The sequence below is a fragment of the Echinops telfairi genome, unplaced genomic scaffold, assembly GCF_000313985.2.
Source record: "Echinops telfairi isolate 266 unplaced genomic scaffold, ASM31398v2 ScPeMD7_7467;HRSCAF=8505_1, whole genome shotgun sequence".
In the NCBI taxonomy this organism is placed as follows: Eukaryota; Metazoa; Chordata; class Mammalia; order Afrosoricida; family Tenrecidae; genus Echinops; species Echinops telfairi.
This window is the reverse complement of record NW_022111368.1, coordinates 29,717,252-29,732,025: the sequence shown is the minus strand read 5'-3', so window position 1 is coordinate 29,732,025 and position 14,774 is coordinate 29,717,252. Positions and strand designations below refer to the sequence as shown.

General features: G+C 43.8%; 1 pseudogene; it reads left to right on the top strand.

Moving 5' to 3' along the window:
* The first annotated feature begins 10,398 nt into the window (after nt 1-10,398).
* Nucleotides 10,399-11,079, top strand: LOC101650749 (annotated as a pseudogene).
* The last annotated feature ends 3,695 nt before the right edge of the window (nt 11,080-14,774 follow it).

Here is a 14,774-nt window from a genome sequence, read left to right as displayed (position 1 = left end):
TGCTATATCTTTTGATAGCCGGGCACCATCAGCTTTCTTCACCACATTTGTTTATGCACACGTTTGTCTTCAGTGATCATATCAGGAAGGTGGGTACCCACTGATATGATTTTCAGTTCTTTGATGTCTGATAACTGGTCCCTTCTACACCTCATTGCCCTTGCTTAAGCCCCAGTAGGCATCCTATGCCCTTCTTTCCATTGATTTTAGTTCACTTGTTGTTCCCTTGTCCCTGGGTTGGTCTCCCACCCTTCCTTTCTCCCACCTCCCCTTCTCCAGTATGCCGCCCCCCCCAACCCAGAACCATTGGTCCTGTTCTTTCATCTCTGAATTATTTATCCGGCCTATCTTACCTAGATAGACATGCAGATACATTAATAAGTCAAATAAAACAACAAAGGAAGTCAAAACCAACAAAACAATAACAACAACCAAAAAAAAAAACAAAAGCAAAATAACAATAACAAAAAGAAAGTCACTGACAAAAATGGAAAAGCCCATAAATAGTTCAAGGTCTGTTTGTTGGCCTTTATGAGTGTTTTCCAGTCAAGTATGATGGGGTGCCACACTCTGCCCCCAAAGTCTATTTTTGGTTTTCCCTTGGGAATACCAAATCATCTTGCTTCCCTTGCTGCTCTGTTGTATGCCCTTAGTGTTTCACCCCAGCGTGATGGGATCAGATGGTGCCCTATTCCCATACTGTGTCTCCAGTGTTGTACCCCACTGCACTATGGTTTAGTGAGGGACGTCATGTCTTGTGGTGAGGCCAGCCCTATGATCCTCTTTGGGTTGTCTGCTTTGAGCAGGAATATCATCCTCGAGGCTTGGTGGGCCAGGATGACCTCCCCTCCCTCTCCATCCCCCTTTTTTTTTCTCCCATGAGCTCTAATCTGATGCACCCCTCTCCCCAAGCTGTAGCCCCAGTGCTGTCCTCTGAAGTGCATTCTTCTGAGGTGAGTGGTGGTGGTGGTGGGTGTCTACATAGTTGGGATTGGGGCCAGCCACGCAGACCTCTCTACTGGTTTCCTGGTACATACCGGTATGTTGTATTCACATCTTGGTGCATTGGGTTGAAGCCTGGTCTCTCTCTCTCCCTCCCTCTCCTGTGGAGATATAAACAATATCCGCCCCTTGGATGGGTTATTGTCCTGTTCCCCACCCCCACCCCCACCCCCATGCCCATGTCTCCCCCCAACCCCCTTCCATTCCCCCTTATTTAGTTGGCTACCGTATGTATCTCTGGATTGGGTTTGGCCCCTGCCATAGTTGATGGACTTAACCCCAGGGATGTATGTATATAGTAGCTTTTCCCCTATGCCCTGGTGTGTGTGTGTGTGTGTGTGTGTGTGTGTTTTAAGCTTACCTCAGTGGACTCATGTTTTACTTGTCCTTTTGTGCTTGGCTTACTTCACTTAACATGATTTCCTCCAGTTCTTCCCACGCAGCAATGTGCTTCATGTGTTCATCATTGCTTTTTAGGGATGCGTAGGATTCCATTGTATGTATGTACCACAGGTTTTTGATCCATTCGTCTCCTGCCATCCAATTTTCTGGTGTGGCAGCAGGAGCTCCGGGTGGGTAAATCTAACGGGATGCCATCTTCTTCCATCTCTATTCTGGTTTTCTTTGCATTGAGTTGCAATCCACACAGTAATCCTTCATCTTTTGTTTTGTTTTGTTATGGTACCACGCTCACCTCCGGGACGGCTGTGATCTCAGCAGCCAGGTCCGCACAGAGTGGGAGGACAGAGAGGGAGGAGAGACATCCCTCCATAGGTTTTCAATGGCATATTTTTTTCTGAAGCAGATTGCCAGGCCTTTCTTCCAAGTTACCTGTGGGCAGGCTATAACATCCATCCTTTCTGTGAACAGAGTGGAGCTTGTTAATGATTGGCACTACTCAGAGACTCCTGTTCATGCGTATTCCTTCCATTTTCTCTCTCATTGCAAGCACGCTCCTGCCAGCTTTCCAAATTCCCTGCCATCAAGTTGATTCCAACTCATAGCAGCCCGTTAGTTTTGAACAAATTCACAATCATGATATAACATTAACTCAAGGATGACCAACACGATTATCTCCACTCACTGCTGTACAGGACTGTCCTGTTCCACCAAATCTCCAGACTCCCTCCTCAGGCTTCACCGTCCCATCATCGCTCAGCCCTCCCCAGGCCCAAACAGCAGCACAGTGGCAGAAAGTTTCATCCATTCAGACATGACATTTGTAGATCGAGATCTTGTTTGACTAGCCCTGAGCGTCTGCGGAATAATAAAGCCAGCACACTGGGAGAAAAAGGACCGAACTTTAGAAAAATGAATGGGAAGATTATTTATTATTTTGGACAAATTATTTTGAGCTGCTAAGAAGTTCTCTTCAGGGAGAAGTTTTCCTCTTTATGTACTTGGCTATGAGGTGGGTTAAATGGTGCCCCATAAAGGTATGCTAGAATTCTGTGGACATAAAGGTATGTTCAGGAAACCGGTAAATACGATCTTTGTTTAGGAAAAGGGTCTTTGCAGGTGTAAATCAAGATCTCAAGATGAAATCTATCTGAAATACCTAGGTTCCCCACATCCAGTGGCAAGAATTTTATAAGAGACACCCAGGGTAGAAACACACATGGAGAGAGAGGAGTGGCCATAGAAAACTAGGCAGAGAGTGGGTTTATGCAGCCACAAGCCAAGGAAGACCAGGAGTCAGCAGAAACTCGAAGAGACCAGGGACAGAATCTCCCCTATAGCCTTTGAAAGAGGGTGGGCCTTCAGAACCTTTGATGTTGGCTATCTGGCCTACGGAACTGTGAGAGAATAAGTTTATGTTGTTCTAAGCCAAATTTGAGAGAATTGACTAGAACAGCCATCTACAATTAATGAATGCAAAGTCCCTTCTCATGTACGGTGTTAGCCCTCCTCCCACTTATAAAATGATGGTCAGAGCTAGGCATGGTGTGTAAAATAACTAAAACTTGAGCTCACAGCATACAAAACTATATGATTATCAAACCATTTAAGATAATAGCAGGACACATCAGACAGTGTAAGATATGACAAAGTAATTTATAAATTATCAAGGGTTCTTGGGGGGAGGGGGAAAATGAGGAGCTGATACCAAGGGCTCAAGTAGAGAGCAAATGTTTTGAGAATGATGATGGCAAACAAATGTACAAATGTGCTTGACATAATGGATGTATGTATGGATTGTGGTAAGAGTTATAGGAGCCCCCAATAAAATTTTTTTAAAAGATAATAGCAGGAAGGTGATTGGGAAGTGAAATAAACAATATAAAAGATGAGAGATTAAAAACTAGAGATGTAAAAGGTGAAATTTAAAGAAAAGAATAGTAGCTCAATATCAAACTGTTCTTGCTGTTCTTGTTAGGTTCCATCGAACCATGTGTAACTCAGAGCAACCCATGTGAGGGGTCCATCACCCCATCGGGTTCCTATGATAGACCCCTTCAGGAAGCAGGTCACCAGGTCTTTTCTCCCTCAGAGCCCCGGGTGGGTTCAAACCGCCAACCTTTCCATCAGTAGCCAAGCACTTTACCACTATAGAACAGGTCTTTACTGTAAATACTAGAAAAAGAAATAAATAAAAGAAAGAAGCATTCACCACAAAAAGAAAATGTAGTGAAAAATATAGAGTACAAAATCTACCATTCTCTAATAGGGCGAAGAGCTGAGACGTCTGAGCTGTGTCTAACAGTTCCAGCTAGATTACTTTCCTGACAGTCTGTTCTCTGGGAAGGTCTCCTGAAATCAGCAAGCCTTAGGTTCAGCAAGCCAACAGCTTCTTTTGGGTCCCACCATCCAGGAAAAAGTATGAGACTTGGTTATTCCCATAATTAATGTTTTGCCTTTAAATATTAAATTGCCTCAGTTGTCATTTCAACCTGAGCCCTTTGGCCTGCAAATCCATAACCAGGTTGGATGGTTTCCCAGGATCAGAGAGCATGCCTACTAAGTCTATTAACTATCTCTGTAGCCAATCCTTAAGGGCATCCTAATGGTGTCTTCCACACCTCAACCTGCTCCTGGGGGGCAGGGGTGCTGCTGCATTGAACTGGAGATTATCTGCTAACTCACAGCTTCCAGGCCTCCGATCAAAACAGACTTTGCTGTTTTTCTGCTGTCTCTCCTTGACATTGAACAAGTGCTCAGATCCTAGAGAGTCATTCACGGCTGCCTCCTCCCTCCCCACCACCCACCAGGCAGCACTGGCTGCCCTAAAACTTTCTGAAAACAGCCTTCTCTGCCTGGGTGCGGTCTCAGGAGCTTTTCTCTCTTTGACGCTATTAAGAGAAGAAGAAGCATAATTATTTGGGGCGGGGTGGCAGAGGGATGAGTTGTCCCTGTTAGCCTGATCTTCCAAAGGAAAGCCCTTCAGACACAGTTGGAGGTCACACGACTGCAGGACCATTGCTAAGACGAAACTGAATGGGCAAGAGAATGCTGTGTGCGTGGAAAAAAATTATGGGTAGAAATATTTTTATCTTATTAATTTCCTCCTCTTAATAACCAAGCGTCCACCCTGTCATTACACCCCACCCATAAGTACACTGCTCCAATGCAAAGAATAAAACCTCTTTTAAGCCAAGAAGCAAAGAGAAAATAAAAATTTAAAAATAAATCATTATAAACATAAAATACAGGGAATATATCTAAGAAAGGTGTCACAAAATGTATGCAGACACTTATGATTTATTATTGAGAAATGTTAAAGATATTTTAAGTAAAAAGAACATTGTAGAATGTTTATAGGTTGTCAAAGATAAAATAATATATTCTGTCTCTTCAAAAAAAAAGTACACTGCTCCTCACCCTCCATCCTCTGGGTTTGTTACCCACGAAAGGGACAGAGGGAAGGATGGCTCAATTGGGCTCAGTGGTATCTCAAAACGTCCATGCTTGCCTCTCTGAGTCCGTAAAAATGGTTGGTTGCCCTCTCTCCCCAATGGGACCAACCAGCTGACATCAAGTTGACTCTGACTCCTGGTGACCCCATGAGGTCAATGTGTGTTGTGTGCTTCTTTTCAGCGGTTCATTTTTCAGAAGCAGATTGTGAAGTCTTTCTTCTGTGAGGCTGAGCCAGGAACTGAAACATTTTGGTTTGCACCACCCAGGGACTCTGCCAATGAAACAGCTACACAGGTTGCTTTTAGATCATTTGTTACTCACCTTGCTGTTCACATACTTGGTAAAAAAAAAATAATAATAATAATACTTACAAATCTCTCCAACCTTGTCAGAAATCTGTTACTAATGGTCTAATTGAAAGTATGAGCTTCACCAATCATGAGTACTTTTGTGATTTCTAGTAGATCTTTGGACCTTCAATCCAGAAGACTGAAGAAGAACCCATGCAGTTGGTGCTGGTGAGGAATACTGAAAGAGCCAAAGCACAAACAAATGCATCTGGAAGAAGCGGAGCCAGAATGCTCCTTAGAGGCAAAGACCTCAAGACTTCATCTCGTGTACGTTGGACCTATTGTCAGCAGAGACCATGCAGTCCCTGGAGAAGGACATCAAGGTTGGTAAAGCAGAGGGGCAGCCAAGAAGAGGAAGGCCCTCAGCAAGATGGATGGACACAGTGGCTGCAACAATGGGCTCAAACCTAAACACAATTGTGGGGCCCATGCAGACATAATCAGTGGTTTGCTCTGTTTTACAGAGAATGACTCGGAGTTGGAGCCAACTCAATGGCACCTAACAACATTAGATATTTCTAATTGGAATATAGGAAGCACGAGCAATCTCAAAAAAGGAGATAACTTAAAACACAAACACACACACACACACACACACACACACACACACACACACACACACCCCTTACTGTCATGGCATTAATTCCAACTCACAACAATCCTGTATAGGTGGCAAATCTGTACTGGAGCAGATAGCTTGGCCTTCCCCTGCACATAGCCAACCAGCCTATACCCAACAGCTGCCTGGTGGTGCTTAAACCAAGGATCAACTTAAACCAGGATCTCAAATTTCCATGGCCTTCTTCAGTATTTAGGGCCACTTACGGCAGGTCCAGGCCTCTGATTATTGAGGCCCACCAACAAGGGCAAAAGTAAAAAAAAGTTATAATACCAAGCCCCAGGCAAAAGCAAAAGTAAATGTTAAACTCCATAGATCATGAAATGATTGAGAACGCACATTAAGATCTGAAGATTTTAGTCATGAGTCCTGGTTCAGTGTCCGCCTTTTACCTTGGATGAGTTTTGTAGCCTCTCTGGGCTGGGGTTCCTTCTTCATCCGTAAAATGAGACGGTTGAGATAGTTAATTCCTCAGGGCCGCTCTGCTACAGCCCCCGTAGTGTCACAGTAAGTTAATCACTAGGCTGCCAGCCACAAAGTCAGTGGGGGAAAGATGAAGTTGTTAGCTGCCATAAAGGTGTACAGTCTCAGAAGCCTTAAGGAGCAGTTCCACTCTGTCTTATAGGGCCACTATAACTCCACAGCTGTGGGCTTGGGTTTCTGCTAAAGAAATTAATCATTATATGATAGTGGTGCTCTCCCCCACCCCAATCCAGTTACACTTATTATTAATGCATTCCTAGATTCTATTTAGTGTCTAATTCCATTCATATCCCAGTTCAATAGCATTGGAGTTTTCAGGTGGCACAAATGATTCATTGGCTTAGATGCTAACTGGTGGTTCAAGTCCACACAAAGGCACCTTGGAAGAAAGGCCTGGCAATACACTCAGAGAAACCAGTCATTGAAGAGCCGTGCAGCACAGGTAGACTTTGACATACCTGGTATTACCTGTCAGAGTCAACTTGCTGGCAACTCGATTGGGGATTTTGTGTTGGTTTTTTGGTTTGTTTGTTTGTGTGTTTTCCACCAGCATGGTTGGGTCCTCTAGCAATGACCTGTGTGTCTGCTGCAGATCAAAAATACAGTGGATGCAGTGATGGTTACACAACTGTTTGACCAAATAAAGGTATACTAGGCAGAGTGAATCTTTTTTTAAAAATACTTTCCTTGGGGGCTCTTACATCTCTTATCACAATCCATACATTCATCCAGTGTGTCAAACACATTTGCACATATGCCGCCACCATCATTTCAAAGCATTCTCTTCTCACTTGAGCCAGATATCAGCTCCCCATTTCTTCCCCCTCTCTCCTCTGCCCTCTCTCCCTCAAAAGACTTGATAAGTTATATATAATTATTTCCATATCTTACATCATCCTCCATCACCCCTCACCCACTTTTCCATTATTTGTCCCCCTGGGAGGGGGCTATAGGTTGATCCTTGTGATCAATTTCCCCTTTCTCCCCCGACCCTCCCCTAACCCTCCTGGTATCTCTACTCTCCTCGTTGGCCCTGAGGGGTTTTCTATCCTGGATTCCCTATGTTGCATGCTCTTATCTGTAGCAGTGTGCATGCTCTGGCCTAATCCAATTTGTAAGGTAGAATTGAGATCATGATAGTGGGGTGAAAGAAGCACCAACGAACTAGAGGAACGTTGTATTTCATCAGTGCTATACTGCGCCTGACTGGCTCATCTCTTCTCTGTGACACCTCTGTGGGGGGATGTCCCACCCCCCAGTCACATTGGGTATGATTTCGTTTTGGGTCTTAGGTGCCTGATACCTGATTCCATCAACACCTCATGATTACACAGGCTGGTGTGCTTCTTCCATGTGGGTTTTGTTGCTGCTCTGCTAGATGGCCACTTGTTTATTTTCAAGCCTTTAAGACCCCAGACACTATATATTTTGATAGCCAGGCACCATCAGCTTTCTTCACCACATTTGCTTATGCACCCGCTTTGTCTTCAGCGATCCTGTTGGGAAGGTGAGCATCACAGAACGCAACATTGTTAGAACAAAGTCTTCTTGTGTTGAGGGAGTACTTAAGTTGAGGCCCAATGTCCATCTTCAACCTTCATTCTTAATATATAGATGTGAGTACATAGTTCTATTCATATATATATATATATATATATATATATATATATATATATATATATATATATATATATATATATGTTTACATACATACATGCCTGTATTTAGGCCTCTATAAATGTTCTTTGCCTCCTGGTTCTTTCCTCTATTTACTTTTACTTTCTGACAGAGTAGATATTTTTTTTTTAATTAATTAATTTATTTTTAACATTTTATTAGGGGCTCATACAACTGTTATCCCAATCCATACACACATCAATTGTGTAAAGCGCATTTGTACATCGTTTCTCAAAACATTTTCTCTCCATTTAAACCCCCGACATTAGGTCCTCATTTTTCCCCTCCCTCCCCGCTCCCCCCCAGAGTAGATCTTACTGAATATAAATTATGTCTGGATAAACCAGACTTCAGAAAACACTCACTGCCTCAACTCACTGCCATTGAGCCCACTCCAACTCATAGGGACCCTATAGAACTGCCCCTGTGGGTTTCCCAGATTTTAACTCTACAAGAGCAGAAAGCTCTTCTTTCTCCCAAGGAAAGACTGGTGGTTTCGAAAAGCTGAGCTTGTAGTTCGTAACCCCACGTGTAAGCCACTATGCCACCAGGGCTCTTCTCAGAAAACACAGTTAAAAATAGTTTTGAAGGTTAAAACCACTGGACTAGACGGGTCACTGTTATTCAGTCACAATGCTATTGAGCACATGCTGTGAGCTAAGCACTGGGTCACGTCCTGTACGGTGGGTGGTGACAATGGGTCACGGAGCCTTGCGTTTTGGAATTTATGGTTTAGTTGGAAAGTAAAGCATCCAATAGATGACTTAAGCATTGACAATTAATTATACTTGAAATGAGGGTGAGGAAGAAGTCCTATCAAGCTTTAGATTGTATTAGTTTGCATTTACTTTTTAAATTATTAAAGTGGCAATTTGTTTTGAAAACTGTTCTTTTTAACGTGATCGGTATGAAAGGTTTATCACAATTCTTATCTTTATCCTTGAATGAGGAGATAACAGCCCTCGCAAGGAGGGCTGTGGAAACTCCTTCAACGTTGGGACCCCGAGGATAGCCTGTCTTGGAGGCAACTTATCTCTGTCACCCTTGAGAGTGCTGTCTCGATGTCTCTAAGACAAGGCCCACAGTTCCCACTGACAACTGAAAATCCGCTCCATCAGGTCGAGTCCAGTCATAGGACAAAGTAGAACTGCTCCACAGGGTTTCCAAGGCTACAGATCTTCACTGGACCAAATGGTCACATCTTTCTCCCAAAGAGCCTCTGGTGGGTTTGAACTACCAACTTTCTTGTTAATAGTTCTATGCTCAGTCTGCTGTACCACCCGGTCTCTGATGTGGATTCAGGCCACCGTGAATTATGTACAAGTGTGTGTGCATGTGTGTGTGAGTGCGTGTGTAAGAGAAAAGTGATTTTAAAAGAGAGAGAAATGTGATCGATATATTGAAATAAGCATTTTGCTCTAATTCTGCCTTTTCAAGATATTTCATTGGTAGAGATCACATTAGTCTTTTAAAAATATCCCTTTAAGGATGTCCCTGTGGAAGTGAGGGAAGGGATTATCTAAATGGTCAGCATTCTAATAAAGAATAGTCCCCACACTGTGCTCATCATCACCAACACCATGATCTAAATAGTGTGGGAACACCTAAAGTATCAAAGTCCAGATCAGGGACCCCACCCAAACCCCACATTTCATCTGAGAGAGAAGATTGAGAGGGTCCTGGTGAAGCTGATGAAGACATGGATGCCAGAGTCAATGGCTTTGCCGAAAGACGTGGTCATTGAGTGGGTTGGTGAGAGAGGGCGTGGCTCTCAACAGAGAGGAACGAGGCTCTACCTAGCAGGCACTAGTGTTTAGATTAGCAAAGGCTCACCTTTAGGAGCCCGTGGTGCTTGTCTCCCATCCTGACCTTCCGTGGGCCTCTATAGCTACTAAAACTCACCCCTCGGTTTGACTTTGCCCTAGTTTCTAGAACAACGCCTTAACAGCCACTTCCAATAGTTCTACCATCCGCCTACCCTGGTTGGCCATGGTTAGACCCCACATGGTCTTCACTTATCCAACTACTTCTTTACCTGTGGCAGCTACCCAAATCCTTACCCTGTCGGACACCCTCCCAACTCACATTTCCTGCTGACCTGGTCCACTGTCCTGCTCATAATAAAGATCAAGCAAATACAATTTAGGGTAAACACACAAGTGAAATATTAGTGGGCAAGAATGGAACAAATTACTGTAATTTTTTTCCAATGCCCCCTCCTTCCCATGCTTCTCCTGACCACAGACCCTAAATTCTCTTTTCATAAATTGTAGGTCACTATAGATAGAATGTCTGCATGGTGCAAATGGCTAAAGCTAGACGGCCAGGCAAAAGACTGGCAGTTCGAGGGTTTCTGGGGCACATAGCGGGACAGTACTGCTAATGCATAGCGAGCTCCTGCTGTTCCCCTCCATGTGCCCCGGAGTCCCTGCTCCCCTTCCTCAGGCCGCCGCTTACCCCGGGGTCTATGGAAGTAATGGAAGGACCTCTCAACCTGGTTCATCAACAGAGCAGAAGAGCAGACTGCTTATTAGCTACAGGGAAATATGAAGAGGCTACTTCTTGTCACAAAAAGCTGCTGCATATCTTTCTGAAGCCATGATGTTGACAGTCTGAGCAGGCCCATTTATCACTGGAATTGCCAAGGGACAGCCACATGAAACAGCTCCTGTTCATCCAGGAGAGGTGGAAGAGGGCGAAGCGTGAGGAAAGATTGTAATCTCAGCAGAACCCAGACAAGGATGTAGCCACCCACCTTCAGGCATCTCACAAGCCCTCTATTGAGGATACGGAGGGCCAGAGCCCACTTCTTTCTCGGAAGTACGGCCCATCCACAGAGAAACGCCTGCCCAAAGTTCAGGGGCTCTTTGACAGGGATCCAGACACACTACTGTTTTCACTTCAACAGAAGAGTGAGCCAGCAGAGCATGCATCAGAAGCAAGGCCCCCAAAGATGATCAAACAATTATAGAGGAGCAGGCAACCAAAACTGCTGATTTGAAGAGGCATGTGGAATTTCTTGTGGCTGAGAACAAACGGTTGAGGAAAGAAAATAAACAGACACTGACCTCTTGGAGACTCACTTTCTCCTGATACAAACCAAATGGCTACCTGGAATTAATTTTTCAAACAACAATTCAATTACTTTTCTTATCTGCAGGGTTAAAATGTGTAAAACTATGTTATGTGTGATTAATCTATAATGCCATAAATGATCATGCAAACCTAAGTAATATGATAGCCTGAGGCGCTGCCTTGTAGTTGACACATTCTTTCTATCATGCATGGGCGGCATGCACTGGTTCTGCACATGTTGCTTGTTCAAATGAGGGGTGAGATGCATACCTTTCCAGATGAAACTACATGTGCCACCCTTTGCACTACTCGCGAGGCTAATCCCAAGACTATCAGGAGAAATATGGAAATGTCAATGCTATGACGAACGGAACCAAATTCTTAGTTACGCTTTAAAAAAATCCCGGTTTACATAATTAATCAAGGTGCATTTTAAGTTCTCACTTTTGTCTATTGTACAATGCATCACTTGAAATGCCAAGGGAATATCCTTTTGTTTTTAATGATGAATGGAAGTAGTGCTAGCTGGCAGTACTTGGTTATAAGAAAATCAATAAAGTAATTGTGCTTTATACCCTCGCTGAGTGTGGTTGATAGTTAAGAGGCAAGCTTTGTATGACCTCTGCTTGCTGTAAATTTGGATGTGAGTTTGCACAGATGCAGTCCAAGGATTAATTTCAGTCTGGTAACTCTCTTCCGTGATGTGCTGTCCGTTTCTCTGACAGTGAGGGAAATAGGAGACAGACAATCGTGGGTTTAAATGTGCTCCCAAATGCTCAGGGCTACTCCAGGATGGAGGGTGCTGTTCCTCAGGTACCAGCCAGCCCAGCAGAACCCGGTGACCTGGAACATTCTCCCCACAGAGTCTGAGGATGTTCCAGGACAGGGAAGGGGAGGCGGTGGAGGAGGATGTAGGCACATGTGGGCACAAGCCAGCGAGTGTATTTAAAGCATGGACTCAGCTTACTGTGCGGAATGACGGGGGGACAGGGACAGGGAGGGACTGCCTCCTAGGAGGGAATCTCGGATAGTTGGTGGGTTCAGGAGGGTGGGTTGGGCTCACGTGCTCAAGTGATGAAACTAATGTAAGTGGGACCAGGTGACGTCAGCCAGTCAGAGGTCATTTCTTTCCTGTCTCATCTTGGGATAGATGAAACCGAAAACAAGCTAGCTTTTAAAATAACTTGAAAAGTTCGGTTCTGTTAAAGGTTAAATGTTAAGTTAATTTGTCCATCACAGTGTTACATTATGGTAGACGCTGAGGAATCTTGCTTGCCTAACCTTATAAAACTTGAAATTAAGTTTGTGCCAAAAATAAACTATTTTTTAGTTTATAAAAAAAGATTGGCAGTTCGAAACCACCCAGAGCCATTTCCGAAGACAGGTTTGGGGCTATGCTTCTGAAAGGGAACAGCCTTTGAACCCCTAGGAAAAAACCTACTGTACCCACACGGGTCATAAGTCAGAATTGACTTAACGGCAACTAACAACAGGATGCCTGCAAGGGGTTTTTTGTTTTTCTTTTTTATCTTTGAATCATATATTTTCAATTTATTTTGGTAAATAATAAAGTCCTAAAGTAAAAATAATACTTCTTTTAAGAAGCATTTTAGATCATTTCAATTTTCTTATTAAAAGATCAATTTATTGGGGGCTTTTACAACTCTTATAACAATCCATACATCAATTGTATCAAGCATATTTGTACATATGTTGCCATCATCATTTTCTAGACATTTACTTTCTAGTGAGCCCTTGGTACCAGTTCCTCTTTTATTTCCCTTCCCTCACCCCCAACCCTCGGGTCCCCTTGATAAATTATAAATTATTATTATTTTCATATCTGAAACCTACCACTGTTTCCCTTCCCCCATGGTTTCTGTGGTTCATCCCCCTGGAGGAAGGGATGTGGTTGTGTATAGATCATTACGATCAGTTCCCCCTTTCTCTCCCCCCCTTCCCCCTACCCTTCTGATATTGCTATTCCCACTCCTGTTCCTGGATTCCCTGTGTCGTGTGTGAGCTCGTTTCTCTGGTATTTGTACCTGTGTACATGTTCCAATCTAGTCCGAGAGGCAGCACTGGGGTCTTGATAGTGGGAGGTGAGGAAGCCTCAAACAACCAGAGGAATATTGTGTAGTTCCTCAGTGCTTTACTGCACCTGGTTGACTAATCCCTTCCCTGTAACCCTTCTGTGGGGGAATGTCCCATTGTCTACAGATGGACTTTGGCCCTCTGCCCCCTCCCCCTCGTTCTTAACAATATGGTTTTTTGTTTGTTATGAGTCTTGTGATGCCTGTTACACGGTCCCAACACCACAAGATCGTACTGGTGTGGACGGCAAGATTCTAGACTGTTCCTTGATTGCTTTGTGCATATTTTGGGGAATAACCCAATAAATCCTGTCCTGTTTCTTTAACACTCCTACAACACCTAGCAGTTGGTTTCAAAGTGCTTACTTAATAAATATTTACTTGTAGCTCAGTTGGTTGATTGATTAATTTAGAACTCAATTATTCTTTAGTTATTAAATGTGCCCACTAAGAGCTAAGTCAAGCTCAACATTTAAATATTTAATGAGAAAAATTTCAAGCAAAACCCATCACACTAATGGATTATTTATCAAATTGATAAGATTTAGAGGCCATAGCTGAGGGGGGGGGGGTGTTTTCCCTACAAGGGTCGAGCAAACACAGAATATAGCGCATTTTTTCATATTTTACATCAAACCCTAGGTTACTAGAGCTCAGTAGGCATATGTATGTGAAAGTTGGACATTGAACAAAGAAGAATTGGTGAATGTGAAGTGTGGTGCTGGAGAAGAAGATTGAAAGCATCATGCAGGGGATGCTAAAAGGACAAACCAATCTGTCTTGGAAGATGTCTGATCAGAGGCAGGGATGGCAAGACTTTGTCTTGCATGAGTTGGACATGTGGTCAAGAGAAACCAGCCCCTGAAAAGGACATCATGCTTGGTAAAGAGGAGCGGCAAAGGCGAGGAAGGCCTTCAAGGCGATGGGTTGCTGACACGTGGTGACAGCAATGGGCTCACGCTGAGAACAACGGCGAGGACGGGGCGGACCGGGCAGTGTTTCACGCTGTGTGCTGTGAGGTCGCTGTGGGTCGGAGCTACCTTGGGCACCTAACAACAGCAAGACTTTAAAGACGTTCTACTCGAAGGCCCTGCCTGTCTTGATTAGTTTGATATTCCCCAGATCCCTGTTTGCTTCATAAGCAAGTGAGAGTTGGACATTGAATACAGAAGGTAACTGATGCATATGAATTATGGTGCTGGGCAAACATATTAACTATACCGTTCACTACCAGAAGAACAAACTCTTCAGTCTTGAACGAAATTCAGTCAGACTGCTTCTTAGAAGTGAGGGTGGCAAGACTTCCTCTTACACATTTGCACATTCTGACTAAGCTACCAGAAAAGACCAGTCCCTGGAAAGGACACCATGCTTGGCAAAATGAGGGTCAGTGAAAAGGAGAAGACTCTCAATGAGATAGATTGACAGTGGCTGCAACAATGACCTCAAACAAAACACTTGTGAGGGTGGTGCAGACCGGATGTATTTCATTTCATACAGACAGACTCGACAGCACCTGACAACAGGTCCCCACACCAGCACCTGGCCTCTGGTAGCTGCTCGGACTGTTCATTAAGTGAATGGATGACTTAGTTCTCACACATTTAGCCAAGGACTGAA